The sequence below is a fragment of the Schistocerca gregaria genome, unplaced genomic scaffold (genome assembly GCF_023897955.1).
Source record: "Schistocerca gregaria isolate iqSchGreg1 unplaced genomic scaffold, iqSchGreg1.2 ptg000224l, whole genome shotgun sequence".
Taxonomy (NCBI): domain Eukaryota; kingdom Metazoa; phylum Arthropoda; class Insecta; order Orthoptera; family Acrididae; genus Schistocerca; species Schistocerca gregaria.
Window position 1 is genome coordinate 6,566,869 of NW_026061744.1, and position 9,068 is coordinate 6,575,936.

At 39.7% G+C, this 9,068-nt stretch overlaps 1 non-coding gene across 1 annotated transcript; it reads right to left on the reverse strand.

Annotated features, from left to right (window-relative positions):
* Positions 1–6,251: 6,251 nt before the first annotated feature.
* Positions 6,252–6,326, reverse strand: Trnat-ugu (transfer RNA threonine (anticodon UGU)). The gene has a single exon. It is a non-coding gene; the product is annotated as a tRNA-Thr (tRNA).
* Positions 6,327–9,068: the final 2,742 nt, after the last annotated feature.

The window sequence follows — 9,068 nt, forward strand, 5'->3', positions numbered from 1 at the left end:
CTTGCTGAAGGAGCAGCCACATGTCCATTCACAGGCAGAGCGGGCGATGCCACACGGCCAGCCTCCACATTGACCCTCCGCCTCGTGCGCCGCGAACGCCACTGAACCCGCCACTCCCCTTGGGGAGAGGGTGGCCCAACCGCGCCCGGTACCCGCGAAGATCTCTCGACAGCAGGGACAGTGGGTGAAGCATCTAATACCTGGGGTGCACCATGCGACGCACCAGACTCCCCACTGCCGCTACACTCCGAGGCAGCAGCCTGAAGACGGCTGACCGCGGCCATCAACACGCTCAGCTGTTCGCGAAGAGTGGCCAGCGTCCGTACACAGCAGTCACACATCCTATCCATCCTAAGGAATCAATTTACCGAAGAGACTTAATCAACTTGTAAGTAGACTGCTAATTCACTAAAGGCGATTGATTACTGACTAAACTGTGATTGCTAACCACTTCTTGTGGAAAACAATGAAAATAGCACTACCTGTCTCTGGACTGTATTCAAAACAAACACTAGCACTACTGGCACTATGGCTGACTACAAGGACTCTCTCTGACTGTATTCAAAACAAACACGAAATCTATGTAACACTATTACTAGCACTCGACAATTAAAGCTTCCTAAAAGCAAAAACACACGGAAGAAGAAGTGACAAGTAAGAAAAATAGAGTTAATACTTAAATTAAGGTAGCTCGCTGCACAGCAGACGTGAAGCAGCCGGCGGTTAGGGCGACACATGAACTTACAACAAAAAAGTAATAACAGATAGAAATACATGTTCATGAACCTGAGAGAAAATCAGTCCATAAGTTTAAGCAAACGCTATCAGCAGTACAATGAGAATCAGCTTAATTTTTCAATTAACTCCTCGACAGAATAAAAGGAGTGACCCATGAGGAAACACTCCAGTTTCGATTTGAAAGCGCGTGGATTACTGCTAAGAGTTTTGAATTCGAGTGGCAGCTTATTGAAAATTGATGCAGCAGTATACTGCACACATTTTTGCACATGAGTTAAGGAAGTCCGATCCAAATGGAGGTTTGATTTCTGCCGAGTATTAACCGAGTGAAAGCTGCTTATTGTTGGAAATAAACTAATATTGGTAACAAGAAACGACAATAAGGAATATACATATTGAGAGGCCAATGTCAAAATACCCAGACTCCCTGAACAGAAGTCGACAAGAGGTTCGTGAACTCACACCACTTTTTGCCCGAACCTCCAGTTTCTGAGCCAAAAATATCCTTCTAGAATGGGAAGAGTTACCCAAAAACATAATACCATACGACATAAGTGAATGGAAATAAGCAAAGTAGACTAATTTACTTGTCGAAGTATCACTCACTTTCGGCACCGTTCCAATAGTGAAAATGGCAGTATTAAGTCTTTGAACAAGATCCTGAACGTGGGCTTTCCACGACATCTTACTATTTATTTGAACACCTAGGAATGTGAACCGTTCAGTTTCACCAATCATATGCCCATGCTGTGAAATTAAAACGTCAGGTTTTGTTGAATTGTGTGTTAGAAAATGTAAAAACTGAAGCTTACTGTGATTTAACGTTAGTTTATTTTCTACAAGCCATGGACTGAGGTCATGTACTGCACTACTTGAAACGGAGTCAATGTTGCACCCAACATCCTTTACTACCAAGCTAGTGTCATCAGCAAACAGAAATATTTTAGAGTTACCCGTAATACTTGAGGGCCTATCATTTATATAAATAAGGAACTGGAGCGGCCCCAACACTGATCCCTGAGGAACCCCCTCCCCCTTGACAGTACACCACTCAGATCCCTCATCACACTGTATTACTTTCCCCCATTCCCGTAGATCGTTCCCTAATGATCTTCCTGAAACACTCTACAACTTCTGATTCTGTCAGTTCTTTCAGGTCCCATCTCCTTAAATTCCCACCTTTTTCCAGTTTCTTAAGTTTAATCTACAGTTCATAATCAATATATTGTGATCAGAGTCCACATTTGCCCCTGGAAATGTCTTACAATTTAAAATCTGGTTCCTAAATCTCTGTCTTACCATTATATAATATATATGAAATATTGCAGTATCTCCAGGTCTCTTCCACGTATACAATCTTCTTTCATGATTTTTGAACCAAGTGTTAGCTATGATTAAGTTATGCTCTGGGCAAAAACCTACCAGGCGGCTTCCTCTTTCATTTTTTACCCCCATTCCATATTCACCTACTACGTTTCCTTTTCTTCCATTTCCTACTGTCGAATTCCAGTCACCCATTAATATTAAATTTTCATCTCCCATCACTATCCGAATGATTTCTTTTATCTCATCACACATTTCATCAATTTCTTCATCATCTGCGGACTACTTTTACGACTTTGGTAGGCGTGGGATTCGTGGCTATCTTGGCCACAACAATGCGTTCACTATGCTGTTTGTAGTAGCTTACCCGCATTCCTATTTTTATTAATTATTAGACCTACTTATGCATTAGCTTCATATTAGCCTTCCTAATACTAAAATCTATATCCGATGTTAACAATGACGCCGGTGGATGGACTATCAGGAAATTACTGACCGTCGAGAAAGTCACAAATATAACCGACAAGCTAATGGGCCCTTCACAGGAAAAGGTTTTTTGCCAGAAAACGGGGAAAATTGAAACCCAGCAAATGAGTAAAAAAATGTATATTCACTGACAAAAAAAATAGTGTACGCACACAACTTACACAACAATAGTCTGGGATTACTCTATTACGTAATACAGTTTTTGTGATTGTATCTTGCAGCTTTAGTTATTTTTAATTAAAAGAGGCTTTAAAAGGACAGAAAGAACGTGTTGGACTACGCTACAGATCGTTCTGTTAGCACAGTCTTTACTTTGTAATCACTTTCGTTGACTTCGGCAACTCTCAACAGAAATCTCCAACCTAACCGAGACAATGTGCTACGATACAGCCGAGATCATGACAAGAGAATGGGCTACATCACACTCGAAGTAAATGTATATAGGTAAGGATCCCCATGACCTGTATACGTCTGTTATAAAAAATCTCCAAGCCACTCTCCTCAAATAGACCGCAATCTTCTCTTGACCTTCAACTGTTACTATTTCAGAATTAAAAACCAGATTCAAAGAAAATTTGGCTACAAGGCACAAAACTAGAAAAATAAAAATAATAAAAGTGAGAACGTGAAACATGTTAGCAATAACCATAAACAGGAGATTTACAGAAAATATAATTGAGAAAGGAAATCATTAATATTATCGACCGTTTAGGAACTCTAGGCTACGAAATGGATAAAACCACATATCGAATAAGTGGTGGAAGAGTTAGTGTGTTTTAAGATTAAATCCAAACAAGAATTAGAGAAAAATATATCGAAGCAAGGCCTCTATTACGAAAAATTGCTAAATCTCGAGACAAATTGTGTCCTTCTGTATTAGATGAAATGTTTTGGCCCCTAGTACGGATGAAACAGTATCTGCAGTATCAACAGGAACTTCGGACATGTGTTTCATATTTCATCCAAGCCTGCAGTCTATAAATATTTAAACAAAATACTAAAACAAAATACCACTACCGGGGAATTACTTACGAAGTAGTTCTTGGTAAAGAAACACAAGACACAATTACGTATGTAGGCTTAATACGAACTACAACTGTGTTTATAAATCGCTATAGTTGCCTTGGACTAACGACGAGCAAATATCAATATAACCTGTACGCTTTTCAAAGCTGTTATCCATGAAAAAGCCAAACTACGTATCGTGAACAAAATACAATTTAACACCGAAACAATGTCATTAGCTGACAATGGGCACAGACTTTAGTCAATGGGCACTGTTGAAAATTTGTGCCAGACCAGGATTAGCACCCGAGTCCCCTGGTTACTAGGGAGAGGCAATGATCACTGTGTCCGAATTACACAGTGGTCAACAGAATAGCACGAACTGCCCGAGCATGCCGTTCTTTAGATCCAAATTCTCAATTTCTCCATAGACTGCTAATGCACTGCTCCTTGAACATAATCCTCCTCCCTTTAATTATACAGTACATGGCCAAAAAAACAGACACCGAATATATGCAAACTTGGCCTTACGAACATTGCAGACGTCGTCTATGTAACACACGTCAAACTTGAAAGAATTTACCAATTCGTTGCATTGTTTACTATAGACCACAAATCAAGTAACGTAAAAAAAGCACTGCGTCTATTGAGATCATGATTCAGAGTTAAAAAAAACTAATAAGTCGCCTACATATTACAGTTGCTGCCGAAAGAGGAGAACCATTATTTTCCCACAAAAGGAAATATAGTTAAAATTACGCTTCTATTTCGGTTAGTTTATGCGGTTACTAAAATTTGCAGTGAAAGTTACATAGTGGACTCTACCCTCCCCCCACCAGAAACGTAGTTATCGTGGCTGTTGTGAGACTTTTGTACACAGTTAGAGAAAGTGTGTTAAATGTGGCGCGGACGGAAACGCTAGGCTACGCTACAGGGCAATCTGCTCGCTCAACGTTTAGTCGGCATTCATAATCGTTGGCGTAAACAACTCTCAATCAAATTACCACCTTCCAACCTAACTTAGATCTCGGGCTACACTACCAATCGGCCTGTCATCACAACCAAAAATTCATTGAGGGGGGTGGGGGGATTTCCTGTAGCTCTCTCTAATGTATCTCTAGGCAAAACTGCCAGTTTTGTCAGACTCAACAGCAAGATTTACCAATGGTAAACACTTTTGAGACGGCTCGTAATTTTAGAATAGTCCTCTTCGTCTTACTTGGCATAAATTGTTCGCTGGCGTCCCAGCAGCTAGCTCCCTCAGTGTCTGCTTCTGCCATCGCACCACGCTAGTCTGCTGTTGTCCTAGCAGACCGAACGCACCGCACATCCGATACCTTCGGAACCACTCACTGGCCAGTTAGCAACTGAGCGGAACACTGTTTACATCGTGAAAGGAAAACTATGCAGAGATGTACACTTAAATGGCACGACTGAGTAGCACACACACAGTAATATCTGAGGAATGTCCTTCGACACGCGCAGAACGAAAGTCTTCTCGCGATCGTACAGCGTCTCTGAAAAAAAATCTCGTGACTATATTCCGGCGTTACGGCCAGGTTCTCATACAAATGAGCAAAAAAGGGTACATTTGAAATTCTTTTTGAGACAATGAAAATACATTCGAAAGATCTGTTTGGGAATTACGAGTGATAATACTATGAGCTTAATTTTAGATTTTCAATAAAAAATGGCGCCCGTAATTATGATTTGATCAAGGGCCTGCGAGACTGGAGTACGCAGAGCGCGTGCAGTGTGGCACCTCATATGTTACCTGAATTCAAAAATGGGTAACATCAGTTGATACTACATTATTTCTCTGAACTTGAAAATGGATAACATCAATCGATAAAACATAAAATTTATGGGAGCGTATACCTAACCGCAATGAAACAACCTTAAATTTAACGATACAGTGCTAATTCGAACTTTGAGTTCGATTTTTGAGGGTTTGTTTCACTCCTTATGCCTACACAAAAATTAGTTAATATTAACAAATGTCATATTATAGCTATAAGTTCCTAAGAAAAGTGTTTACTTTTAGGGGTCAGAGGTTGATGTTAAGAGAACGAACCACTTTTAATTTATGCTGCATGCCGTTCTGAGAAAATAGTTACCCGAAAAAAATGTGTTCAAAGTTTAGGGAAAACATTTAGTTATATTATTACTTCGATTTGCATGAACTGAGTGTTACATATATATTTTTAATGTCGCTGAAAACGAATCTGAAGTCAGATTTTCAATATTCAAAACAGCTAATCCAATACGGAGGGCAACCGATTATGTTTTGACCAATTTTTACCAAAAATGTATTTTCGTTATTTACGTTTAGTCTGCAAGTCAAGGAGTATTTATCAACCCTTCCTCTACCTCTGATTGTTCCTAGACAGCAACTTCCTGTTCTTCTTGGCAGGAAAAGCCGATCTGTCAAAGCTGGATATGCAGCACTCGGCAGCCTGCACTTGATATTCGTCCGTATTTTCGGTGAGTATGTTTGCATGCATTCTGCAGTATGAATCATTTTGAGCACGTGCGACACGGGACGAGTTATCATCTACATCTATATGGATACCCTGCAAAACACATTTAAGTGCCTGGCAAAGGGTTCATCGATTCACCTTCACAACTGATAATTAATTGAAACCCTCAGCTGCCGACAGGTGTTGTTGATATACTTCGATGGGGACAGCTGAAAAGTCTGCCCCTACTGGGACTCGAACCCAGAATCTCCTGCTTACAAGGCAGACGCTCAATCCATCTGAGCCATCGAGGGCACACATGAACAGCACGACTGCAGGAATTTATCCCTCGCACGCTTCCCGTGAGACTCACATCCCCAACCGTCCACAATCCGCATACGTAATGTACTTAATAGGTATTTGTCCATCCACTCATTACTGGCTCACACTAAGGTGACGATTCCCGTAAGAGTTCCGGCAACCTGTGCGCATTCGCACAGACGAAGGTCAATGGCTGGGTAACGTTTAACCATAGATATGAAGATAGTAACTGCTCTCGAAAGAACAGGCGCCACTGACGACCTTGCAACTCTTCTAGAATACATGATAGACCGGCCGATGTGGCCGAGCGGTTGTAGGCGCTTCAGTCGGGAGCCACGCGACCGCTACGGTTGCAGGTTCAAATCCTGCCTCGAGCATGGGTGTGTGTGATGTCCTTAATTTAGTTAGGTTTAAGTCGTTCTAAGTTCTAGGAAACTGATGACCTCAGATGTTAAGTCCCAAAGTGCTCAGAGCCATTTGAACCATCAGTCCCTATGTTTACACACTACTTACAGTAACTTATGCTAAGGACAACACACACACAACCATGCCCGAGGGAGGACTCGAACCTCCAACAGGGGGAGCCGCGCGAACCGTGACAAGGCGTTGGACACATGGCGGGTACCCCGCGCGGCTCATGGCATCCGTGACACTGCTTCAAACAATGGACTGTAGAAACTTTTGTAAAGCACGGATGAAAAAAAAAACTTTCTGTTCCAAGAGTCTAGACAAGTACACCTTTAAAAAATGCAACTACAAAGAAATTGAATTTTCGAACGTTTTGAATGAGAACCTGTCCTTATGGAACACCGTTGATCAAATGTCACAGGGATTATATACTCAGGTTTCACATGTGGATTAACACTTTCTAATCAATATCCGGAATGAGCAGGGCTTAAAACTTTGAAGAGTTAAATTTCAAGGGCCGTTCTCTTGTATGCAAATAGTTTCACAGTAGAAATTTCTCTAGTTTTATTTATTAATTAATTTATTTATTTTTTGCTGTAGGTAAAGAAGGATAGCATTGTGAGGAGGGGGAAGGGGGGGGGGGGGGAGGAATCTTGCATCTCCCACCTTGGAATTCTCAGTACAGAATTTTTATTCATTACGAGATTCTTAGCCACTTGCAGAAGTGATTTCGAGTGATTCTGCAAAACTTTTCCTTTAGCCAATCGTAGCAACTATAGGATTCCGTTCCTGCTGCATGACATGTCTCGGAACTTAAACTGACCAACTCATTTGCATAAAGAGCTAGCTTATCATCCGCTTCTTTACTTGCGTAGACCGTTCATGGTCTGTAAAGAATTTTTTTCTTTAATCGTTTTTTTATGTCTTTTATAAACTGCAACACTTTCTAAACTTTCTAAACTTAGCGCCGTTGAAGCATGGTCTTTTACTGAATGATCAAAAAGCAATGCTGACAGCTGGAGTCCAAGGTTTTTGTTAATCAAGCTGTTTGTATTCTTGTGGTGATATCTCCGTACAGTCTTTCATTCCCTAACGCATATTTCTTTATATCTAATTGAGAAGTGAAATACCGGTTTTCATAGATGCAGATTTAAAATATTTTAATATAACGCAATAAATATTTCATTAAAATTTTCATCCCCTTATGCTCGAAGTTCCAAAACCAGAAAAACACGTAGTTATTAAAAATTGTAACATATTACCCGAATACGAATTGTCAGATATATTTAGCAATCCTTTCATAATGAACCATTTTCTGAAACATCTCACACCCTTTAGGGGTTGGGTTTTCAAAAACAATTAAACACGTATTCTTCTATTTAGAGCCGAGGAGCCAAATTCAAATCTTCATCCATTTAATTCTAAAAATGCTTTCATAGTGAAATATTTCATAAAACATTACATCCCCTATTTCACTCTATTAGTGAGTTAAATTTCCAAAAGCAACGAAACACATTTTTTTTACATCCAACCGAGATGTCAAATACCTATTTTCATAGATGTAGCTATAAAAATGCTTCAGTAGTTCTTTAATAATGATTTATTTTCAAAAAACCTTCACTAATTATTTTATCCCCCAATGGAAGAATTTCGGAAAATGCTAAAAACCTGTTTCTTTTTTGTATCTGACTGAGACACCAAATGTCAATTTTCGTAGTTTTGTAGTTATAGCTTCAATAGGGACATAGGGACATATTTTAAAAAAAAAGACTTTCAACCCATGTTTCACCCCCATAGGAGTGAAATTTCGAACAATCTCTTCTTAAATGATGCTTTCAGCGTAAGATTTACACCTTCATCAAATTTCAAGTCCGTATACTTTGCAGGTTGGGCTGGAAGGCTATGGGTCAGTGAAACCTGTGCCCCTATTGCACCTTCTTGGAGGTTGTAGTTCCAAAAACAGTGAAACACGTAGTTTTCTATAACACAATATTCATAGATTTCGCTTTAAAAACTCTTTCGCACTGAAATACTTTCATAAAACATTACATCCTATATTCCACCCTCTTAATCGTTGAATGTATCAAAAACAGGTTTTCATATATTTCATGAAACATTTCATCCTCTGTGATATGGGGTATGGTAGTGACACACCAAAATCACAATAGTAATCCGTTGTAGTTGCTACATATTTTATTACAATCAAAAGCATTATAAAATCACAAGGCCAGATCAGTTGGACAAATAATAAATAAATTTCGTTAAGTGGAACGAGACCCGTAAAACTTGAAATTTGAATATGACTAGGTATATATACTTAGGTAAAGC